Raw genomic sequence first — 25184 nt, 5'->3', positions numbered from 1 at the left:
TATATATATATATACATATATATATATATATATATATATATATATATATATATATATATATATATATTTATATTGTGTATATATACGTATATATACATACATACATATATATATATACACTGTATATATATGTATATATATATGTATATATATATGTGTATATATGTATATATACACACATATATATGTGTGTGTGTGTGTGTGTGTGTGTGTGTGTGTGTGTGTGTGTACGTGTGTGTGTGTGTGTGTGTGTTCAATATGAACAAATAACAAACGAATAATAAATATTAATATTTTATTAAAACTATTATTTGTGAATAAGTCAACAAGATACAAGTCAATGTTATCAACAAATTATTATTTGTTAACCATCCATTCATCCATTCATTCATTTCCCACCGCTTATCGTGTCACAATTGTTTGAACACGCGCACACACACACACAAATAATAATACAAATACTAATTAAACTTTACCATCATTCAAATCTTTCAAGTCCTCTTCGTTTGACTTTTTTTTTAGAAATGATCAACGTATTTTAATAATTTTATTAGCAATAAATAAACAACAGAAGACATGGAAAATATTATCTCCAGACTCTGGTCTCGATTCGATACCACACTCTCCGTATCGATGCCGTCGATATTTAGCTGTAGGACACGTTATATCTACACCAACTATATACATGTATAAAACATTTTTTAAATATTATTAATAATAATAATTACCATACTCTAAGTTGACTAACTGAATATAATAATAGTACAATTTAAAAAGTAGAACAAATAAAACCTAATGTATACATTATTAATAATAATGATAAAAAATAACTGTAATACTAATAATAGTTGTCGAACAAGATTCATTTGATTCAAGTAATTAATTTGATATAATCAAAAAGCAGATGAAAGAGCAAATCAAATGAATACATATAAATGTATGTAAATGTATGAAAAATGTCTTATTTAAAGTTGCAGAAGGAGAAAGAGAAACTGGCTTTTATCTTATCCACAGACCACGTGACACGTGCACTGCCAAATGTTAGCACGATAACGTGTCTCACTTCAAAGCTTCCGCCGAATATTTCAAATATTTGAAGCGTTTAAAAGTGTGGCGGAGGAGGAGAAATGTCATCTCTTGTCACTTATCTTAACTTATCTTCCGCCTCTAATCAGCACTTTCTGCCTCTGTGGCGACAACACTTCACACTTTTACACTTTTACATTTTTATACAACTTTTACACAATTTTATACAACTTCCTCTTGACAATATATGTCAATAATGTAAATAATCATAAATATCACCACCGTTTACTTCCACCGAATATTATTATTATTATAATAACACGTGCAAATACACGGATTATTATTATTTTTATCTTATATATACCAGAACACATTTAAAGCAAACCTTTAATAAATAATTCATTCAAATACAATATGTATGTGTCTTTGCAACAATATAATAGTATAATATAATAGAGTTGATTTAATCTTATGACATGTAAACACATTTTCCATATAATCATAAACATATTTTAGTTCTAAACACATGAAAGTGTTATTGGAGAGTGAACATATGCATAAAAATGGACATCATTATTTGTGTTTAAAGTCAGGATTAATGACGAGAGTAAAGGGTAAAATAATTGATTTGAACTGCATAATTAACAGATAAATATATGGTTTATTATAGACAAAAATTATACAAATAAACGTTATATAATAAATAGAAAAATAAAGACTATATTATTGATGAAACTATATAAATATTATGTAATGAATGGATGAATACAGAGTGTATTATAGATACAACTATATAAATAAATGTTGTCTAACAAATAAATGCAGAGTTTATTGTAAATAAAACTATATAAATAAATAACATATAACGAATACATACAAAACTTTATTATAGATACAACTATATAAACAATTTTGTTTAATTAATGGATTATAGAGTGCATAAAACTATGTATACATTTTATATAAAAAATACATAAAAAATGTATTATAAATAAAACTATATAAATAATATTATTTAATGAATAGATAATAGAGTGTATTATATATAAAAAAAAATAAATACATTTTATATGACAAATACATACAGACTGTATTATAGGTAACACTATATACATATTCTTAATGAATAGATAATAGAGTGCATTAAAGATTAAACTATGTAAAAATATATAGTGAATAAACAAATACAGAGTGTATTATGGATGAAACTATACACATATTATCAATCATTCAAGCAATAAATATTTATTTATATAGCCCTAAATCACAAGTGTCTCAAAGGCAAGGAAAAACTCACAACCCAGTGAGAAACCTTGGAGAGGACGGCAGATGTGTGTGAGCCCCCCCCCCACACACACACACACACACCCCTCTAGGGGAGACCGGATGCAATGGATGTCGAGTGGTTCTAACATAATATTGTGAAAGTCCAGTCTATAGTGGATCCAACATTATTATATATGAATAAATAACAGTGTGTTATATATCAAACTACATACATAAATATAAAAAATAATAAATACACAGTGTATTATGATAAAAATATGTAAATAAATAGTGTAGAACGACTAAATACCGTGTATCATAGATATAACTATATACATAATAAAATAAAATAAATATATAAACAGACTGTATTTAGATACAACAATATGAATTGATATTATATAAAAAATAAATACAGAGTGTGTTATACATAAAATTATATAAATATATAATGAATACAGAGGGTATCATAGATAAAACGATATAAAGAAATATTATATAACGAATAAATACAAGTATTCTGCTGTAGCTCAACTTTCAACATGTAAAACATTCTTGCAAAGTGTTCACACTTGATCAAATACAAATAGACCATGGAAGCAGTTGAAGTTGTCAAAGAAGAAATAAATAAAACACGCAAACATCAATCAGGTGCAGGCGTCCACGTAACGACCATTGAACTTAAACACAGTCAATCAGATTATTATTATTACGTTATTATTATAGTAATAATTAACAAATGACGTCGTGTGCGTAAAAACGACCTTTTATTCCAAACACGAACAACTTGTCACCTATTGCCGTCTTTGTCTTGCTTCGCGTGTCCGTGGCGAGAGTGTACGCGCGTGGGAAGAGGGCATGAAACACGCACGCGCAGACAGAAGACACGCAACAAATCCGAGTGCAGGTTTTTCTACCTCACTTAACGCAATTGTAATAAAAAAAATAAAAAGGCAACAGCATGACGTCACTATACCAAAAAAAATCATTATTATTTGATAGTTATTGGCGTGAAGAATCATTTTTTTGTTTCCCCACGTCACTAATCAGCAACATGTGGGCCGCTCGCAGGTGAAACCAGCAGGCAGATCTAGACAGAACCAACCCCCCCGCCATCCCAACCCCATCCCCCCCAGTCCAGACCTCCCCACTTTGGACTGGACCAGAGCCGGCACGGTGCAAAACACGCAGGAACACGACACGCGCAGGTCAGTGCAGTCATTTTTGCTCCAAAAATACGCTTCATGTGTCACGTCACGCAAGGGAAATGAGCTTTAAAGGTGGATTTTTTGCGTCAAAATACAAATGTTTAACTTATTTGCAGTGCAGAAAACGCGCAGAAAGAGCGCATGCGCGCGTTGTTTTTTTGCACGCTAATGTAATAATAAAGGCAGACTTTATAAATCTCGTGTTACCGTAAAGGTGTCACGACCGTCTTGGTGCGTGGATTATGCGTCGATTGTCTCCTTCGCGTCCACTTCCGGCGGGAATAAACCTGATCCAGGTGGGAAAGGTCGCCGCCGCGAATTGTGCGGCCTTTTTTTTTTTTTTTTTTTTTGGTGCTGTTGGCGCCAAGACTGTATCTTAAAACTTGGTTGTGTGTCTGCGTGGCGTGGAGAGAAGCCCCGGGATAGGTGACATTCCCCCGCTCCGCGCGCGTGTGCGTGGGCGTGTGCGTGTGCGGGTAGTGAACAGGGAAGTGACATCCAGGTGTAAAAGAAAGAAGATCCATCTTAGCTGCAGTGATTTATGGCGCTGTGAAAAGATTGTTTACTCTGAAGAGAACCCCCACTCTTCTTTGTCTCCTTCTGTCCGTCCTCGGATTACCGCCATGTGCGTGACGGCAACAAGCTGGACATCACGTGACTCTGATTGTACTATAGCAGTCATTGTAGAATATTCATAGAGGACAACACTTTCATTACTATTTTCCCTTATTATGAGGTCATGTGATCAATATCTAAATATTATAGAATAATTTCTACACCAGGGGAGTCCAAACTTCACACACTGAAATATTAAACCATTTTCATAGACATTTTCAAAACATGCATGCGTTTTATATGTTGTATATTTGTGTATATATATATATATATATATATATATATATATATATATATATATATATATATATATATATATATATGTATATATATATATATATATGTATGTATATATATATATATATATATATATATATATATATATGTATATATACGGTATATGTGTGTGTTTATGTGTGTGTGAAAAAAATATATAGATATATTTAGTCAAAGTTTCTGTGGTTTATCCTTTATACAGTCAGAGGATTTTATAAAATCCCCCGAAAAGCAGGGAAACCTGCGAAACAAGCTTGTAGGGATGATATAGCCTTTTGTGTTTTTTCCTGACCTAACGTATGTTCCACTCTACCCCAGTATTGAGTACTATATATATATATATGTATATATATATATATATATATATATATATATATATATATATATATATATATATATACATATATATCCATCCATCCATCCATCCATCATCTTCCGCTTATCCGAGGTCGGGTCGCGGGGGCAGCAGCCTAGGCAGGGAAGCCCAGACTTCCCTATCTCCAGCCACTTCGTCTAGTTCTTCCCGGGGGATCCCGAGGCGTTCCCAGGCCAGCCGGGAGACATAGTCTTCCCAACGTGTCCTGGGTCTTCCCCGTGGCCTCCTACCAGCTGGACGTGCCCTAAACACCTCCCTAGGGAGGCGTTCGGGTGGCATCCTGACCAGATGCCCGAACCACCTCATCTGGCTCCTCTCGATGTGGAGGAGCAGCGGCTTTACTTTGAGTTCCTCCCGGATGGCAGAGCTTCTCACCCTATCTCTAGGGGAGAGACCCGCCACCCGGCGGAGGAAACTCATTTCGGTCGCTTGTACCCGTGATCTTATATATATATATATATATATATATATATATATATATATATATATATATATGTATATATATATATATATATATATATATATATATATATATATATAAACACATATATGAATATATATATATATATTTATATATATATATACATAAATATATATAAATATATATATATATATACATATATATATATATACTTATATATTTCTATGTATATATATGTGTATATATATATATATATATACACATAATTTATATATATGTATACATATATATATATATATATATATATATTCATATATATATATATGTATGTATATATATGTATATATATATACATATATAAATATATAAGTATATATATATATATATGAAGATATATATATATATTTATATATATTTATGTATATATATATATATATATATATATATATATATAAATATATATATATATTCATATATATATATATATATATATATATATATATATATATATATTAGGGCTGGGCATCGATTACAAATTTTATCGAAGTTAATCGCACTATTTCTCCAATTAATCGCAATTAACTGCATTGTATACGCAAAGTCCAATAATGAATTCAAAAGTAGTGTGTAATGAACCTTTATTGGAATATTCTCCCACATGAACAAAAGCGCCAAAACATTTGTTGTGCAAACACAATTTAAATCAGTCCTTGTTAAACAGTAGCAGTTAAATAGCATATTTGATGAAAATCAACTCCATCCATCCATCCATTTTCTACCGCTTATTCCCTTTCGGGGTCGCGGGGGGCGCTGGCGCCTATCTCAGCTACAATCGGGCGGAAGGCGGGGTACACCCTGGACAAGTCGCCACCTCATCGCAGGGCCAACACAGATAGACAGACAACATTCACACTCACATTCACACACTAGGGCCAATTTAGTGTTGCCAATCAACCTATCCCCAGGTGCATGTCTTTGGAAGTGGGAGGAAGCCGGAGTACCCGGAGGGAACCCACGCATTCACGGGGAGAACATGCAAACTCCACACAGAAAGATCCCTAGCCTGGATTTGAACCCAGGACTGCAGGACCTTCGTATTGTGAGGCAGACGCACTAACCCCTCTGCCACCGTGAAGCCCTATATATATACATATATATATATATATATATATATATACATATATCAACTCAAAAAATGTAAATACAAACATTTAAGCTTATTGCCACTGCCGGGGTATTTAAGTTATCCTGTTTGTTATGGAAAATAAATATAATCTACATACAAATCTCTGAGCCACAATCATAACATCTGAACAGGCAATTTCTGAGGTAACAGCAGAACATTTTTTTTTATCAGGGTCTTATGTTTAAAAAACCTATATTATAGGTAGTGGGCTGTTTTAGGGAATTTTTGATCAAATTATCCGTAGTAGCAATATTAATAATGTTGTGTTTATTCTGTGTAGTGCACTTAAAATAATTATGACAATATCTAGGAATTGATATGATGGGAATTTTCCGATTGTTTGCTTGGTGCTTTGATAAACTGAACGCATATACATGGTACTATTTGTGATGTTATGAGCCAGGGAAAAAAAGAACTACCCTACCCAGCATGCAACAGGAGTGACGAGCATGCGCGGTAGCCCGGTATAGGTTGTGTCACCACAACGGCATCTTGTATGTTATGATATGCACGCTCTGAAAGCAAACGTTAAGAACTCAGCCAACACTCCTCGTCTGCATTATTCATAAATAGACAGACAACACATATACTCCGCTGCTTCACAGGCCGCTGGATGTAGCCGGCAAAGTATTCCCATGCTAGCTAGCCGGTCTAGCATGCACGCGTCATTCAGTCCAAAACGGCCCGATCTATCCACATTCAGAATTGTCTGGCGGTCGTAAGTGATCCCGGAGGGACCACGCTGTAAGCCAGCCATGAAATTTGCAGAATTGTCCGGTATTTTTGCCAAATGTTCCATCTTTACCAAGAGCCCCTCCACGCCGAAGTACATCCGGGAGATGCCATCTTGTTAAGAAAAGGCGTTAACAAAATAAAAGCATGTAAACAACATACGCAGATGTGCGATAAAATAATTGTCGGCTTTAATAGATTGATGAGTTAACGCGTAATTAACGCATTAATTTGCCCACCCCTAATATATATATATATATATATATACACATATAAATACATACATACAAACCCCTTTTCCATATGAGATCGGAAATTGTGTTAGATGTAAATATAAACAAAATACAATAATATATATATATATATATATATATATATATATATATATATATATATACAAACCCCTTTTCCATATGAGATGGGAAATTGTGTTAGATGTAAATATAAACAAAATACAATAATTTGCAAATCATTTTCAACCCATATTCAGTTGAATGCACTACAAAGACAAGATATTTGATGGTTGATGTCTTTTTACCCAATTCCTTTTTTTGCATAATAAACAAACTAATTCCATCCTTTATATGGAAAGGCAAGACTTCCAGGATTAAGAGAGAGTTCCTGCAAAGGCATAGGTCCATAGGCGGTCTATCACTCCCTAATATAAAACACTACTACTGGGCAGCTAACACACACAAAGTGACTCTCTGGTTCCAAGAACCTGAATTAATTTGGTGCAAGTCTGAAGCTAGTCCCTGTTTTACCTCACTCTTGGACCTGCTTACATCAAAATTACCTTATCGACCATCCCAATTTACTTGTAGTCCAATTGTCATTTCTACCCTTAAAATCTGGTCTCAATTTAGAAATACTTTCGGCCTGCAGGGTTTATTCAACCATAGCCCCATTCATAATAACCACCTCTTCCTCCCTCCTAGCACTGATGCAGCGTTTTCTCTATGGAAGCAGTCAAGCCTTAGCAGGCTAAAGGACTTATATATTGGTGATGTTTCCGCTAGTTTCAGTGAACTGTGTGAAAAATCTGACGTACCAAAATCTCCTCTATTTTGATACTTTCAGGTTTGTAGTTTTGTTAAATCAAATAGTCTCTCTTTCCCTAATACTCCACCAAATTCACTAATTGATTCAATTTTAGATATTCCCACAAATCAGAAAGGCCTAATTTCCAAAATCTACACCTTAATCCCTCAGTTTGGTAAAACGTCTCTTGATAAAATCAGAGGGAATTGGGAAGAAGAGCTTGGCAGATCTATAGATGATGGAGATTGGGATTCTGCCTTAACCCAAATTAACAACAGTACATCCTGTTCACGGCTTAATTTAATACAATTTAAAGTTGTCCACTGTATTTATTTCACTAATTCCAAACTCTCCAAAATATACGCAAACAACTCGGATACTTGTAACAGATGTCACATGTCACCTGCAAACATGACACACATGTTTTGGTCCTGTCCCCATTTGCTGGATTGTTGGAAAACTATTTCCAAACACTTGCTAAGGCATCGGATTTAAATCTGACACCATATGCAGAAATGGCTATTTTTGAGATGGTATCAGATCCCCAAATAAGGAGAAAATTTAAGGATAATATCGCCTTTGCATTCTTATTAGCACGTAGGAGAATTTTGCTGGAGTGGAAGTCACCTTTCTGCCCCAAAGCCTCCGTATGGCTTAAAGACCTTATGATGTATTTAGATCTGGAGAAAATGAAGTTCAATCTTAGGGGGGCACGTGGGGAGTTTTATTCTGTTTGGGGCTGTATGGTTGACTACGTAGCTGAATTAAAGACGCTACAGGACACATGAAAAGTTCACCTTTCATAAACCAGCTTCTTTTTTTCTTTTTTCTTTTTATTATTTATATTTACTCAGGGTGTATATTTAGAATCTGCCTATGTTGAGAAGAAAGTGATGTACAAATTATTTTCCATTTGTGACAGTACCTTTAACTTATGTAGAAGGGAGGGGTGGGGTGTGGTGGGGGGGTGGGGTGGGTGGGGGTATGTGTTGGGTTGCTGTTCTTGGAAGTGGGTGGGAAAAAAAGGGGAACATTTGTTTACTGTTTTATTGTACATTGTAATACATGTCAAATTCAATAAAAACATTTATTAAAATAAAAAAAAAGATATTTGATGTTAAAACTCATACACTTTTAATTTTTTTGCAAATAATAATTAACTTAGAATTTAATGGCTGCAACATGTGCCAAAGTAGTTGGGAAAGGGCATGTTCACCACTGTGTTACATCACCTTTTCTTTTAAAAACACTCAATACACGTTTGGGAACTGAGGAAACTAATTGTTGAAGCTTTGAAAGTGGAATTCTTTCCAATTCTTGTTTTATGAAGAGCTTCAGTCGTTCAACAGTCCGGGGTCTCCGCTGTTGTATTTTATGATTCATAATGCGCCACACATTTTCGATGGGAGACAGGTCTGGACAGCAGGCAGGCCAGGAAAGTACCTGCTCTCTTTTTTTACGAAGTCACGCTGTTGTAACACTTGTCTTGCTGAAATAAGCAGGGGCGTCCATGATAACATTGCTGGGACAACATATGTTGCTCCAAAACCTGTATGGACCTTTCAGCATTAATGGTGCCTTCACAGATGTGTAAGTTACCCTTACCTGGGTCACTAATACACCCCCATACCATCACAGATGCTGTCTTTTGAACTTTGCGCCTATAACAATCCGAATGGTTATTTTCTTCTTTGTTCTGGAGGACACCACGTCATCTGTTTCCAAAAATAATTTGAAATTTGGACTCGTCAGACAACAGAACACCTTTCCACTTTGCATCAGTCCATCTTAGGTGAGCTCGAACCCAGCCAATGCCGGTGGCGTTTCAGGATATTGTTGATAAATGGGTTTGGCTTTGCATAGTAGAGTTTTAACTTGCACTTACAGATATAGCGACCAACTGTAGTTACTGACAGTGTTTTTATGAAGTGTTCCTGAGCCCATGTGGTGGTATCCTTTACACACTGATGTCGGTTTTTGATGCAGTACCGCCTGAGGGATCAAGAGTCCGTAATATCGTCGCTTACGTGCAGTGATTTCTCCAGATTGCCCTTTGAGACACTAGTGATTTAGGGCTATATAAGTAAACATTGATTGATTGATTGATTGATATATTTATATATATATATATATATATATAGAGTTGTGATCAAAATTATTCAACTTCCACACAATTTTGGTGTTTTAGCAAGTTGGACATTTATTCCGTATTTTGTTTGTAGTCATATCAAATAAAGATGTGTCAAATAGACAAATGCAACTTAAATTGTAACACTGTATTTTACAAAATACCGAAAAAGGACATTTTTCTTAATATCTCACTAACAAAATGATTGCATCTTTAGTACTTAGTAGAACACCCTTTGGCAGTAATTACATCCTTCAAACGTGATACATAACCGGACACAAGCTTCTTACAATGATCTACAGGTATTTTAGCCCATTCCTCTTGGGCACATACCTCCAGTTCATTCATATTCTTGGGCTTGTGTGCTACAACTGCCTTCTTCAAGTCCCACCACAGGTTTTCTATACGATTTAGGTCTGGCGACTGTGAAGGCCACCCCAGGGTCTTCCAGCCCTTCTTCTGCAACCACTCTGATGTTGATTTGGAGGTATGCTTGGGATTGTTGCCCTGTTGGAAAGTCCAACGTCTCCCAAGGCTCAGCTTCGTCACTGACTTCATGACATTTGCAGCTAATATATCTTGGTAGGAAATAGAATTCATAATGCCTTGAATGCGCTGGAGATTCCCGGTACCTGAGGCAGAGAAACAGCCCCAGAGCATGATTGTCCCCCCACCATGCTTAACAGTAGGAAAGGTGTTCTTCTCTTTGTAAGCTTCATTTTTTTTGCCTCCAGGCATAACGTTGATTCATAGGCCCAAAGAGTTCCACTTTTGTCTCATCACTCGATAGAACAGTTTCCCAAAACCTTTGGGGTTTGTCCAGATGATTTTTGGCATACTGGAGTCTATTTTCCTTGTGCCTGGTAGTCAGAAGTGGGGTGCGCCTCGGAGTTCTGGCATGGAGGCCTTCATCTCGTAGTGCGCGCCTTATTGTCTGGGACGAAACCTGCGTTCTCCCCTCTGCAATGTCTTGTTGTAGTTCCTCAGCTGTTACCCGGGCGTTTTTCACCACTGTATGCTTCAAATACCGGATAGCAGTTGCACACAGCATTCTCTTTCTACCACGCCCAGGTAGTGTTCCCACTGTGCCTTTAGCTTTAAACTTGCGAATTATGCTCCCAACTGTGTCTCTTGGAATGTGTAATGTCTTTGCTATTTTCTTATATCCATATCCTTTCTTATGAAGAGAAATTACCTCCTCTCTTGACTCCTTTGACCACTCCCTGGACTTGACCATCTACAAGAAGCTGAGCGTCACAGTCTTTTTCAATCAGTTTAATTGTTGCTCGTTATGGTTCTAATCACATCTACAGGTGTTTTCAACACCTGATTGAAAATACCTTATTCAAATTCTGTTCTTAAGAGTTATGATCTTCAAAGGATTGAATAATTTTGTCAATGAGATATTAAGAGAAATGACACTGTTTGGTATGTTACAAAATATAATGTTGTAATTCAAGTTGCATTTGTCTATTTAATGCATCTTTAATGACTATAAACAATATACAAAATGAATGTCGAACTTGCTAAAACACCAAAATTGTGTGGGGGTTGAATAATTTTGATCACAACTATATATATATATATACATGTATATAGACCCTCACAACCAAGGATGTGGTGAGGGTCACCACTTTGTCAACAAATGCCTGAGCAAATTGTTTAAGAACAACCTTTTTCAACCAGCTATTGCAGGAAATTTAGGGATTTCACCATCTACGCTCCGTAATATCATCAAAAGGTTCAACGAATCTGGAGAAATCACTGCACGTAAGCCATGATATTACACTCCTTCTATCCCTCAGGCGGTACTGCATCAAAAAGCGACATCAGTGTGAAAAGGATATAAACACATGGACTCAGGAACACTTCAGAAAACCACTGTCAGTAACTACAGTTGGTCAACATCTGTAAGTGCAAGTTAAAACTATACTATGCAAAGCCAAAGACATTTATTAACACACCCAGAAACGCTGCCGGCTTCGCTGGGCCCGAGCTCATCTAAGATGGACTGAGGCAAAGTGGAAAAGTGTTCTGTGGCCTGACGAGTCTACACTTCAAATTGTTTTTGGAAAGTGGAGACATCGTGTCCTTCAGACCAAAAAGGAAAAGAACCATCTGGACTGTTCTACACACAAAGTAGAATAGCCAGCATCTGTGATGGTATGGGGGTGCATTAGTGCTTGAGGCATTGGTAACTTACACATCTGTGAAGGCACCATTAATGTTAAAAGGCACATGCAGGTTTTGGAGCAACACATGTTGCCATCCAAGCAACGTTATCATGGACGCCCCTGCTTATTTAAGCAAGACATTGCCAACCCACGTGTTACAACAGCGTGGCTTCATATTAAAAGAGTGCGGCTACTAGCTTGGCCTGCCTGTAGTCCAGACCTGTCGCCCAATGAAATTGTGTATGAAGCCTAAAATATCAGAAGGGAGACTGTTATGGGGCAGCATGGCGTAGTGGGTAGAGCGGCGGGCCAGAAACCTGAAGGTTGCAGGTTCGCTTCCAACCGATTGACATCCAAAGACTCACTACCGTTGTGTCCTTGGGCAGGACACTTCACCCTTTGCCCCCGGTGCCGCACAAACTGGTGAATGAATGATGAATGAATGACAGATGGTGGTCGGAGGGGCCGTAGGCGCAAACTGGCAACCACGCTTCCGTCAGTCTACCCCAGGGCAGCTGTGGCTACTGATGTAACTTACCACCACCAGGTGTGAATGAATGTTGAGTTCCACTTCTCTGTGAGCGCTTTGAGTGTTTGGAAAAGCGCTATATAAATCTTTTTTTTTTTTTTTTAACAACTTAAGCTATACATCAAGCAAGAATGGGAATATATTCCACTTCAAAAATGTGTCTCCTCGGTTCCCAAACCTTTACAGTGTGTTGTTTAAAGGAAAGGCCATGTAACACAGTGGTAAAAAGGCCCCTCTGACTACTTTTTTGCAATGTGGTTGCTGCCACTAAATTTAAATTAATGATTGCTTGCAAAAAGCAAATGAAGTTTCTCAGTGTGAACATTAAATATATTGTCTATACAGTCTATTCAATTGAATATAAGCTGAAAAGGATTTGCTAATCATTGTATTCTCTTTTTATGTAATAATTACACACATATATACAGCATGTGTGTAATTGTAAATATATATATATATATATATATATATATATATATATATATATATATAAAATCTGCGATGAGGTGGTGACTTGTCCAGGGTGTACCCCGCCTACCGCCCGAATGCAGCTGAGATAGGCTCCGCCATCCCAGGATGGATGGATGGAGATATATATATATGTATGTATATGTAGGTGTGGGAAAAAATCACAAGACTACTTCATCGCTACAGATCTGTTTCATGAGGGGTTCCCTCAATCATCAGGAGATTTTAATGGAAGCATTCACATACAATGGTTTATATAGAGCACAGAGTGGGTGGGTACAAGCAGGCGTAGGGTGTGGTGATTGGCTCATGTGTTACCTAGGAGGTGTTTCCGTCTATGGCGGCATGTTGAAATGATTTCACTGCGCTTGTTGAGAGATGATAGATCTGGATGATATATAATAAACAGTTTCTCTTTTAAGCATAGGTTGCATCTTTTATTACCACTGTTGTAAGGTGTGCTGGATTCAAGAATTTGCCATGTTATTGGCCTGCTTGTACCCACCCACTCTGTGCTCTATATAAACCATTGTATGTGAATGCTTCCATTAAAATCTCCTGATGATTGAGGGAACCCCTCATGAAACAGATCTGTAGAGATGAAGTAGTCTTGTGATTTTTTCCCACACCTACATATTGCGCTCTACCACGGTATCGAGCACTATTCTCTGGATAATCCAATCAAGACATGTATGTATATATATATATATATATATATATATATATATATATATATATATATATATATATATATATATCCCATCCATCCATCCATTTTCTACCGCTTATTCCCTTTCGGGGTCGCGGGGGGCGCTGGCGCCTATCTCAGCTACAATCGGGCGGAAGGCAGCGTACACCCTGGACAAGTCGCCACCTCATCGCAGGGCCAACACAGATAGACAGACAAAATTCACACTCACATTCATACACTAGGGCCAATTTAGTGTTGCCAATCAACCTATCCCAGGTGCATGTCTTTGGAAGTGGGAGGAAGCCGGAGTACCCGGAGGGAACCCACGCATTCACGGGGAGAACATGCAAACTCCACACAGAAAGATCCCGAGCCTGGATTTGAACCCAGGACTGCAGGAACTTCGTATTATGAGGCGGACGCACTAACCCCTCTGCCACCGTGAAGCCCTATATATATACATATATATATATATATATATATATATACATATATATATATATATATATATATATATATATATATATATATATATATATATATATATATATATATATATATATATATATATATGTATATATATATATATATATATATATATGTATATATATAATGTATATATATGTATATATATATATATACATACATACATATATGTATATATATATATATATATATGTATATATATATAATGTATATATATATATATATATATATATATACATACATACATACATATATGTATATATATATATATATGTGTGTATGTATGTAAAGAAGTGCTATCGATGAAAAAAAAGAGTACAGTCAAAGTATGTTGTCGGACCCCCGCTGCCTTTTTCCCGTATTATTAAGTGTCACGTCTCGCTGGCTTTGAGCTGGCGGTTAAAGATTAGCGTGCGTGCTAAACATTAACTTGGTGTGAATGGAAGTGCTGACTTTGTGCCCTGAGGACAGTCGGCCATCAAGAAGATGTGTTTGTGTGACACGTCCCCCGCCAGCTGCCCGACTAAAACTCCACAAAGGAGTTCCACATGAAGAAGACGGAAAATAAGACAACAATTCTCACACCTTTAGTTCACCCATAAAAGACCAAATATTTACATCATACTTTACTGCTTAAAAAAAAACGTTCTACAAAGTCGTTAATATTCTTTGGTAAATTAAAAATGGCTGACACTTTTTTTCTCTTTTTTTTTTTACAATTTTTCTCCATTCTATAATGTTGAAAAGGCGTTATAGAAAAATACATAATAATTAGTCTTGTGCACGCTTTGTTACGTTACGTTGGATGTAACGTGGCACACTACTGTTGACTTAGTTGTTTGTCAACAAGGTCAAAGCAGGAAGTAACCTTTTACTAATGAAAACAACTCAAATGAACTTGATAGGAGGCAACATCACACAGCAAAACATGGAACACACATACTCACTACTACTACTACTGTGAGGGAATAATGAACAACAAATCAATGATTGAATCATCCAATATTCACTACTACTACTGTGAGGGAATAATGAAAAACCAATCAATGATTGAATCCTCCAATACTCACTACTACTACTACTGCTGCGAGCGAATAATGAACAAACTAATCAATGATTGAATCCTCCAATATTCACTACTACTACTACGAGGGAATAATGATCAACTAATCATTGATTGAATTCTCCAATAGTCACGACTACTGCGAGGGAATAATGAAAAACTAATTAATGATTGAATCCTCCAATACTCACTACTACTACTGCGAGGGAATTATGATCAACTAATCAATGATTGAATCCTCCAATACTCACTACTACTACTGCGAGGGAATTATGATCAACTAATCAATGATTGAATCCTCCAATACTCACTACTACTACTGCGAGGGAATAATAAACAACAAATCAATAATTGACTCCTCCAATATTTACTACTACTACTGCGAGGGAATGAAGAATAACTAATCATTGATTTAATCCTCCAATACTCACTACTACTACTGCGAGGGAATAACGAACAACCAATCAATGATTGAATCCTCTAATATTTACTACAACTACTACTACTACTACTGCGAGGGACTGAGGAATAACTAATCAATGATTGAATCATCCAAAACTGAGCAAGACACTTCACCCTTGCTCCTGATGGGTGCTGGTTGGCGCCTTGCATGGCAGCTCCCTCCATCAGTGTGTGAATGTGTGTGTGAATGGGTAAATGTGGAAGTAGTGTCAAAGCGCTTTGAGTACCTTGAAGGTAGAAAAGCGCTTTGAGTACCTTGAAGGTAGAAAAGCGCTATACAAGTACAACCCATTTATCATTTAATTAAACAATTCATAAAAACAACTGCAAATATATTGGAGTTTGTTTCTAATTGAATTAATTTCACAATGCAGCCTTAAAAGTACTAGCAGGATAATACTACAAAAAACTTTTTTTTTTTTCTATTAAAAATGAAACACTGCCCCTCATGTTCTGTCCTGCTGGTTAAAAGTGTATTTATTTAATTAAAGGATACAAATAACTATTTAAAAACAATATTACTGGGTCAGTGTTAAGTTTGTGACTGTGGTTATGTTTTGCTTGTGCAATCCTACGAAAGTATAAACACAAAAACTACAGGAAAAAAAAGTAAAACCCAAAAGTTGTAGAAAGAGGTTGTGTGTAAAGTGCAGTACATAAATTGCAAACAAGAAAATTAAATAACTTGTTTTTAATATTCACTTTGTTCTAACATCTTGTAAACATGGTTAATTATTAAATAATAACGATGTTTTTGCCTAATCGTCACAACAAGGGAATTATTTAACTGATTGTTGCTCAAATTTACTGTGAAAATGTTCTTATTATGGTCCTATAAAATATTGTAAACATGTTCTATGATTGTATAAAATGTTGTAAACATGTTTAATTGTTATACAATTATGACATTTTTGCTGTATTGTCAAAACAAGCAAATTAAATAACTTATTTGTTATATTTACTTCGCAAATGTTCTTATTATGGTCATATAAAATATTGTAAATATTAGTATAGTCCTATAAAATATTTTAAATATTATCATGGTCCTATAATATATTGTAAACATGTTATATGATTGTAAAAAATATTTTAAATATGTTTAATTAATTATTAATACAGATGTTTTTGCTTGATTGTCACAACAAGCAAATTATACATAGTATTGCTAATATTTACTTTGTAAACATTTTAATAATGGTCCTATAAAATATTGTCAATGTTCAAAGATTGTATAAAATATTGTAAATATGGTTAATTATTAAAAGAAATTAAAACATTTTTGCTTACTTGTCACAACAAGCTATTTAAGCAACTTATTGTTGCTCATATTTACTTGGTAAATGTTATTATTAGGTCCTATAAAATATTGTAGACATGTTCTACGATTATATAAAATAATGTAAACATGTTCTATGATTGTATAAAATGTTTTAAACATGTTTAATTATTATACAATTAAGACGTTTTTGTTTGATTGTCAAAACAAGCAAATTATATAATTTATTTGTTATACTTATTTTGCAAATGTTCTTATTAATGTCCTATAAAATATTGTAAATATTAGTATGGTTCTATAAAATATTGTAAATATTATCATGGTCCTATAATATATTGTAAACATGTTCTATGTTTATAAAACATATTGTAAATATGTTTAATTACTTAATAATACAGATATTTTTGCTTAATTGTCCCAACAAGCAAATTATACATAGTATTGCTAATATTTACTTTGTAAACGTTTTAATAATGGTCCTATACAATATTGTAAATGTTCAAAGATTGTATAAAATATAGTAAATATGGTTAATTATTTAAAAAAAAAGGAAATGTTTGCTTAATTATCACAACAAGCTACTTAAGCAACTTATTGTTGCTCATATTTACTTTGTATATGTTATTATTAGGTCCTATAAAATATTGTAGACATGTTCTATGATTATAAATAATATTGTAAACATGTTTAGTTATTCAATAATAAAGACGTTTTTGCTTAATTTTCACAACAAGATGATTAAATAACGTATTGTTGCTAATATTTACTTTGTAAATATTGTTATTATTGTCCTATAAAATATTGTAAAATAGCTAATTGTGGGTTGGCTCATGCTGACGTCATCTTTTTACTTCACTCTGCACTATTATTGATCATCCTTGCACATGTCAGTTATTTACGTGATTGTGCACGTCATGATTATATTTACTGTTTACATCAAACAAGTTCACCAATAAATATACTGAAGCTTATAAAAATCATTATTAGCGTGATATGGAAGTCACGTGAAGGCCACACAACAAAAGCATTTGTGTGATAAAGTGATGATCTTGCAAGAACCCCCAAAGCGCCTTTTGCCAAAGTACTGACTCGGCAGGTTGTGGGTCCATGGATGTCGCCTTTTGTGTTGCGTTGACTCCCAGTCGGCCCACTCACGCCCAGCACAACTTTGCCGAGCCGACACGCGCGCACATATCCCGCAGGGACGGACCGGACAGGACGGACCGGACAGGACGCCGCGATGCTGCCGAGGTGGACGCGGGTTTCAGCCGCGTGAGTGCCAGGAAGAAAAGCCCGAAGACGTTTGATGCGCGTGGCTGCGTGTTGATTTAGGACACAACTTCGACTCAACATTATTTATATAATTATAACAAGTCAGTGCGTGACAAATACTGTCAGATGGAACCAAATAATACTCAAATGTACCGCGATTATCATCATTTATTCAATGTTCTTATTCAGACGCACTAATATTTTCTTTTTCCGGTAAACAACAAAATGCATTTCTAATGAGATGGAATGAATTGAATAATTAGACACTATTTATGTAACATTTTTTTTCGGGAACATTTGGCTCAAATATAGGCCGTCTGCGTCTGTATCGGCCTTCAGATACTTGATTTTCATTGTAAACCATCCATCCATCCATCCATTTTCTACCGCTTATTCCCTTTCGGGGTCGCGGGGGGCGCTGGCGCCTATCTCAGCTACAATCGGGCGGGAGGCGGGGTACACCCTGGACAAGTCGCCACCTCATCGCAGGGCCAACACAGATAGACAGACAACATTCACACTCACATTCACACACTAGGGGCAATTTAGTGTTGCCAATCAACTTATCCCCAGGTGCATGTCTTTGGAAGTGGGAGGAAGCCGGAGTACCCGGAGGGAACCCACGCAGTCACGGGGAGAACATGCAAACTCCACACAGAAAGATCCCGAGCCTGGATTTGAACCCAGGACTGCAGGACCTTCGTATTGTGAGGCAGACGCACTAACCCCTCTCCCACTGTGAAGCCCCATTGTAAACCAATTTGAAATTATATCATTTTAATTAGTGATTATCAACTAAATTAGGATTGTGTATAATGAAAATTGTATATATATATATATATATATATATATATATATATATATATATATACACACACACACGCACACACACGCACACACACACACACACGCTTCTGGTAAAAACAGAATCAATAAGTTGCTTCATCTTCTCGTATTTCTTCATTTCTGGAAGCTTCCATGAACACTCCAACTGAAAGTCTTCGATTAGACAACATTTTTTTGGTTCTCTATCGATTTTTGATCTCAACTTTTTTTTTTCTTTCTTCCTTTTTTTTCCCTTCCTGGCGCCCCTCGTCTTCTCCCGCCAACCCTGCAGTTGTGCAGGCGCAACTTTTCCGGGAATACAGCAGCAGGACGTAGAGGAACATCTCCCGGTAAGTCTTCTTTATTGCTCATATATATAACTATGTATATATATATATATATATATATATATATATATATATATATATATATATATATATATATATATATATATATATATATATATATATATATATATATATATATATATATATATATATATATATATATATATATGTATATGTATATATATATATATATATATATATATATATATATATATATATATATATATATATATATATATATATATATATATATATATATATATATATATATATTGTCACATAGTTACATATTTGTTTGGCCTAAGATTTATTTAAAGTGCAGTTCAAAGTCATTGTTTGACTGGCAGATCATTTAAAAAAAAAAAAAAAGTTGATATTTTATCTGAAGGCGACATGAAAAAAAAATTCACATCCAAACCAGAATCTTCTTATTTATTACGATTCTGAACTGAATCCATTTTTTTAAGAAACAATTTTTAAAATCTTTTATTTTCAGGCCATGCGGCTAATTTACTGCGCAAACACATCTTACGTGTCCACAGCCTCAAGGAGCTGGAGGCAACTTTTGAAATAGTTTATTATAATCTATAATCCAAACATTTTTATTTAGTCAAGACTAGATTCAGAATCGAATCGTCACCCCGAGTATCAAAACCGACTCATGAGTTGTTTGAAAATTAACTTCTTTGTTTTTCTCTGTAAAAAAAACTAAAACTGTTTTATTTCCATGTAAACATTACCTCATCACATAAAGTACATATCAGAGTAATTATTGCAGTATTTAAATATTGTTTGATTACATGCAATATAATAAACTTCATGCATCGTCAATCATAGCGTTTTTAATTGTCTTTGGGAGAAAATACAATATAAATAATAATACAGAAAACCTGACTTTTTCATGCACATTTTGTCACAAAAATTCTTAAAGTCCTCCTGGATAAAAACATCACATCTAATCTTAATATCCAAAACTCTTGGAAAATGGCGATGCATTTCCAAAATAATAAAAATTTGATAAAAAGTACAAAAGTTCCATTCGTTAGGATGTTGCAAGTCTGCGCATGCATCCATCACCTCCTCTCGCTGCTGGTGCCACCAGGAAGAAAACAGGAACCAAAACGGGTTGGAGGTTGGATTGCTGAGTAAAAAAAGATGTTAGTAAATCCACACAGAAAACTTCCCACTGCAACCTGCACGCGCATCATCTTCTTCTTGCAGCCCGCGTAGAATGTGATCTGCCTCTTCTAAGGCGGGTGTGTGTGTGTGTGTGTGTGTGTGTGTGTGTGTGTGTGTGTGTGTGTGTGTGTGTGACTAAATGAGTGCTGTATGGTGACCTTACATGATACTTTGCATGACACTGTATAGCACATGATACTGTACATGATACTGTACATATATACTGTACATTGTACTGTACATACATATTGTACATGATACTGTACATATGTACTGTCCATGATACTGTACGTGATACTGAATGTGATACTGTACATAGATAATGTACATGCTACTGTACATATGTACATGATACCTTATATAGATCCTGTACATGCTACTGTCCACGATACTGTACATGCTACTGCACATGATATTGTACGTGATGCTGTAAATGATACTGTAAATCTATATTGCGCATGATACTGTACATGATACCTTACATCGACACTGTACGTACACTGTACATGATACTCTACATGCAACTGTAATAGAACTGTAAATTCTACTATACATGTTAGTGTACATGATACTGTACACATTTACTGTAGATGATACTGTACATGATGCCTTACATAGATACTGTACAAGCTACTGTAATGATACTGCATGCTACTGGACATGTTACTTTACCCAGCTATTGTACATTTCATTGTGCATGCTACTGTACATTTTACTGTACATGACACTGTATATGAGACCACACACACGTATATATATATATATATATATATATATATATATATATATATATATATATATATATATATATATATTTATATATATATATATATATATATATATATATATACGTGTGTGTGTGTGATACAATAAAACACAATATCATACAACATGATACAATACACACAATACCACACTGTATCTTACAGTGTGATACAATACCACACAGTATCATACAATATGATACTACACCACCCAATTTCATACAGTATGATACTACACAATGTCACACAATATAAGACGACAATCAATCGATCAATTAATCAATAAATCAATCAATCAATCAATCAATCAATCAATCAATCAATCAATCAATCAATTTCTTTATTGTCATTGTCATAAATAACACTTAAGTCATACATGTCAACGAGATATCGTTTGAGCTTTGTCCAGCGGCATATAAACACAATTTCATACAATATGATACAACAGAATATAACACAATATGATACGATATGACACAATATCATACAATATGATACAATATGACACAATATCATACGATATGATACAAAATGACAATATCATTCAAGATGATACAATCATACGATATGATTCAACATGATAGTCTCTGATACAACACAATACTATACAATATGATACAATAGGACACGCTATCATACAGTATAATACGAAATAATAGTATCTGATAGAATACAACACAATACCATACAGTACGATATGATACAAAATGAAAGTATCTGATACGACACAATACCATACAATATGATACAATACGACACATTATCATACAATATGATACAAAATTATAGTATCCGATGCAATACAACACAATATCATATGATATGATACAAAATGATATTATCTGATACAATATGACACAATACCATCCATCCATCCATTTTCTACCGCTTACTCCCTTTTTTGGAGTCGCGGGGGGCGCTGGCGGATATCTCAGCTACAATCGGGCAGAAGGCGGCGTACACCCTGGACAAGTCGCCACCATATGATACAATAATGTACAATATGACCAAATACCATAGAACGAAAAATGATTTGGTACAATTATGTTACTATATATTACAGTACAATGTAATACAATGCGATATTATACTGTACTATACTATACTACACTGTACTATATTATACGATACGATGCTATTCGATACTACACTATACTAAATGATACATTACGATACAATACCACACAATACTATTAAATTTGACACAATACAATTTCATATGATACTGTATTATACTAAACGATACGGTCACATGTTACGATACGATATAGATACTCAGGGATACAATGTATTACATTACAATATGAAACGGTACAATGCAACGCGATACTATATAATACTACAGTATAAAATACTACACTATACTTTAATATATGTGCTAAATTATGATACAATATGACCCAATACCAACAAATATGATAAAATAGGACACAATATGATACTATGCGATTTTATATGACACTGTAAGATACGGTACGATAGGATGTGATATCTTACAATATAATGCGGTACAATGCGATACTATACTATTCTATATTGTACTGTATTATATGATACATGATGATACAATATAACACAATACTATTCAATATGATACACAATGATACTATACCATACAGTATGATATGTTGATGTCTATGATGATGGTAATGATGGTGATGATGATGATGATGATGATGTTGATGGTGGATGTGGATTGAACCACATTGCATGCCTTAGAACCACATGGAATGACTTAGAATCACACATAGAATGACAGAAGACCCCATACAAGGACATAGAACCACACAGACTAACATAAAACCACATAGGACCACACAGAGGACATAGAACCAGATAGTTCTACATAAATTGACATGGATTGTCATAGTCTACATTGAGTGTATACATACATCTAGAACATATATTTTTGTAGAATCCACACATATGATTACAAAGATCCACACATGTCGAATCCCACTTAGTAGGACAACATAGAATCACACACGTTGAAATGATCATTATGTAGAACCACATAGGATTACTTAGAACCACACGTGTAGACATATAATCATGTAGAACCACACATATGATTACATAGATCCACACACAAAACTGCATAGAAAAACTTACAACCACACACATAGTCCTACATAGATGACATAGAATCACACATGGAGAAATTATAATTATGTAGAACCACACATAGAATTACATAGTTTCACACATGTAGAACCCCATAGAATCACTCATAATAACATAGAATGACATATGTTCACACATGTACAACCACATTGCAAAATACATAGAACCACATAGAATGACATGGATGCACACATGTAGAACATATAATTATGTAGAATCACACATATAATTACATAGGACCACACATGTAGGACATGTAATAATGAAGTACCACACATACGATTACATAGACCCACACACAAAATTAAATAGATAACTTACAATCACACACATAGTCCCACATAAAATGGCATAGCATCACACATGTAGGACATGTACTGTAATTATGTAGAACCACACTTTTGATTACATAGATCCACACATGTAAAACCCCATGGAATTACACAGAACAACATAGAATGACATACTGTATAATTACCCATGTTGAACATTCAATTATGTAGGACCACACAGGATTACATAGATCCAGGCATGTAGAACGTATAATCATGTAGAACCACACATATGATTACATTGACCCGCGCACAAAACTACGTAGTTAACTTACAACCACACACATAGGCCCACACAGAATGACATAGAATCACACATGTAGAAAATATAATCATGTCAGTGACGTGCAGTGAACTAAACACCAGGTGAGGCAGAAAATATAATCACGTAGAACCACACATAGGATTACATAACATCACATAACACCACACATGTAGGACCACATTGAATGACATTGAACCAAACATAGAACCACATGGAATGACATAGGACCACAAATGAAGACCCCCATAGAATGACATGAAACCACAAATGTAGACCCACATAGAATGACTTGGAACCACAAATGTAGACCTACATAGTCACACATTGAACCAAACAAAGAACCAATAGAATGACACGGAACCACAAATGTAGACCCACATAGATTGAGATGGAACCACACATGTATCCAATGGAATGACACGATCACAAATGTAGAACCACATGTAGTGACATAGGACCACATAAACAACCACATAGAATAAGATGGAACCACACGTGGAACCAATGGAACTACAAATGTAGACCCACATAGAATGACATAAAACACACAAACAACCACATGGAATTAGATGGAACCACACGTGTAGACCCACATACAATGACATGGAACCACACATAGAACCATTGAAATGACACAGGATCACAAATGTAA

General features: G+C 34.9%; 1 protein-coding gene and 1 long non-coding RNA gene across 4 annotated transcripts in view; one reads left to right on the top strand and one right to left on the bottom strand.

Annotated features, from left to right (window-relative positions):
* The window catches only part of hoxb3a (homeobox B3a), a 136145-nt gene that overhangs the window by 78233 nt on the left and 32728 nt on the right, over nucleotides 1–25184 (top strand). Inside the window, exons 4-5 of one of the 3 annotated variants that reach the window (XM_061905945.1) lie at nucleotides 3364–3500; nucleotides 19814–19871. The gene's annotated coding sequence lies outside the window, so the exon portion shown is untranslated. Of the gene's footprint in view, nucleotides 1–3363; nucleotides 3501–18614; nucleotides 18697–19813; nucleotides 19872–25184 lie in introns of those variants that run through there. The other 2 variants (XM_061905946.1, XM_061905947.1) reach the window with 2 other exon arrangements.
* LOC133556230 (uncharacterized) overlaps nucleotides 20691–25184 on the bottom strand; it is a 35021-nt gene continuing 30527 nt past the window's right edge. Inside the window, exon 2 of the long non-coding RNA XR_009807480.1 lies at nucleotides 20691–21009. This is a non-coding gene — a long non-coding RNA (uncharacterized LOC133556230). The remainder of the gene's footprint in view (nucleotides 21010–25184) is intronic.

The sequence above is a fragment of the Nerophis ophidion genome, linkage group LG07 (genome assembly GCF_033978795.1).
Source record: "Nerophis ophidion isolate RoL-2023_Sa linkage group LG07, RoL_Noph_v1.0, whole genome shotgun sequence".
In the NCBI taxonomy this organism is placed as follows: domain Eukaryota; kingdom Metazoa; phylum Chordata; class Actinopteri; order Syngnathiformes; family Syngnathidae; genus Nerophis; species Nerophis ophidion.
This window is presented reverse-complemented; position numbering and strand designations above follow the sequence as displayed.